We start from the raw sequence: 2,500 nt of genomic DNA on the forward strand, positions 1-2,500 counted from the left end.
ATATAATATATATATATATATATTATATAATAGCTCTATAATATATATAATATAAATATATATATATATATGAATATATATATATATAATATAGAATATATATAATATATATATATATATATATATTGAAATTATATATATTACATGGCATATATATATGATATATATATATATAATATAATATATAAATATATATATATATAATATATATCTATGTATATATATATATAAATATATATAATTATAATATAAATAAATAATATGTATGTATATATATATATATATATATTAATAAAAATATATATATATGTATATATAAAATATATATACATATATATATATATATATATATATATATATATAAATATATATATATATATATAAATATATATATAAAATATCAATAAGTTTAGGAGAGGGTGTGATTTGTGTGTAAGTATGTATCAACTATAATATATATATAGATAATATCTAAATCTATATCCTATATAAATAATATATATCAAGTAGTATCAATATTATATATATATATATATCTAAATATATATATATAATATATATATATCTATATTATATAAAATCAATATATCTATAATATATAAAATATATATAAAATTATAATACATCGATAAGATAAATGAAATGACAAAAAAAACGATGAGCGTAGGAGAGAGAGAAAGAGAGAGAGAGGGAGAATAGCACAACATAACCTGCGATCCGATGTAAAACGACAAGCTCTGAAGGACCCTAAGAGTGGAATGAGTGGCGCTCCTGTCCACACATAAAAGAGAGATGCCAGAGTCGTGAACGGGAGGGGAGGGGGGAGGGGGGTGTTAGTCGTCATCCAACGATGCCAGTCAGATACGAGCCACACCAGTCGTACTCACAAGTCAGCTATAAAACGGTCGATTCACCCCCCCTTCCCCCCATCCACATCCCCCCCACCACCCCCACCACCCTACTACCCTACCTCTCCGCTGAATTACGAGGTTATTGAGCATCGCAAGGATCAAAGAACGCACCTCGGATATCGCACTTGGGAATTCAAAAAAAAAAAAAAAAAAAAAAAAAAAAAAAAAAAGGGGGGTGGGGGGGGGAGGGGGGGGGGGGTGGGTTGGGGGCTGGTGGGGGGGGGAGGGAAGGAGGATGGGGGGGGGTGTGGGAGGGGGGGGGGGGGGGGGGGGGGGGGGGCAGGGTGGGGCGGAGGGGGTGGGGGCGGGGGATCTGATACTCTTTGTTGCTCAGAATCTCGGAACTTATGATCGAGATAGATATTGACTTCGATGCTCGGATGAGTCCTGGCTGTTATGCAACAAGGTAACCTTTCCTACTAGTAGGTCGTAAACACCAAACAAAGCAACAACTATTGGCCAGTTTCTCTTAATTAATTAAGGAGAAGCGTGTTAACTTCGGCCATCAGGAGGAGAAACTCTGTGACTGGCTTGCTGGGCACTCGTAATACATCACAGCTGTCAAGGGGAGTGCCGTTTTCCTTGCAAATGGCTACTGATGCAAATGGCAGATCACAGAAAGATTTGTTCCTATGGCGTTTTCCTAGAGATGGCCAGATGGTGTAGGTGTATGTGTTAGACTATGTTTTATTTTGATGTGTTATGTGACTAGATGTGTCCATGTGTCTAGTTACTTACATTTGTTTGTTGTATTGGTCTTTCCGTCGTTCTTTCTTTCTCTATCTTTTTTTTTCTCTCGCTCTTTCTTTCTTTCTCTCTCTTTCTTTCTCTCTTACTTATCTCCCTACCTCTCTTCTTTTCTCGCTCTTTTCTTCTCGCTCTCTTCCTTCTCCTCTCTCTCTCTTTCTTTTTTCTTTCCTCGCGTCTCTCTCACTCTTTCGCTCTCTCTCTCATCCTCCCCCACCCTCCTCTCTTCTCTCATTATCTCTCACGTATCTCGGCACCTTCTCCGTCCCTCTCCCCCCCCTTCTCTCTCTATCTATTTATATATTATTATGACCTATTCTTTTATAGTAACCTTTAATGTCATTATTATGATTATCAAGCTGTTTATTTTCCACTGTTTCTTCACATTCAGAATTAAAATACAGAATGCATCTTGCATAAGACTACCCCTTCATTTGCACACGATTGTATAATCTTCACATTCAGCCGTTTATATATTGCATTTATGTGAATTAATTTTCCATTTTGGTCTTTCTCTTTGCCTTCCCTTTTCATGTTCTCTCTCTTCATTTGCTTCCCTCTTCTCTCCTTTTTTTCTTCCCTGTCCCCCCTCTCTTATTCTTCGTCTGTCTGTCTGTCTGTCTGTCTGTCTGTCTGTCTGTTTCTCTCTCTCTCTCTCTCTCTCTCCCTCCTTCCTCCCTCTTCCCCCCTGCCTTCCCCTCTTCTCCCTCTCTCCCTTCTCCTCTCTCTCCTCCCTCCTCCTCTCTCTCCCTTCTCCATCCTCTCTCCTCTCTCTATCCCTCTCTGTTGTCCAATCTATCTATATATGTATCTGTCTATCTATCTATCTATATCTATCTATC

The 2,500-nt window shown here is 36.8% G+C and overlaps 1 protein-coding gene across 2 annotated transcripts in view; it reads left to right on the plus strand.

The window, feature by feature from the left end:
* LOC122254560 (uncharacterized) overlaps positions 1–2,500 on the plus strand; it is a 61,319-nt gene that overhangs the window by 34,445 nt on the left and 24,374 nt on the right. The window lies entirely within an intron of this gene.

The sequence above is a fragment of the Penaeus japonicus genome, unplaced genomic scaffold (genome assembly GCF_977035675.1).
Source record: "Penaeus japonicus unplaced genomic scaffold, GWHDUDI00000001_assembly GWHDUDI00000003, whole genome shotgun sequence".
Taxonomy (NCBI): Eukaryota; Metazoa; Arthropoda; class Malacostraca; order Decapoda; family Penaeidae; genus Penaeus; species Penaeus japonicus.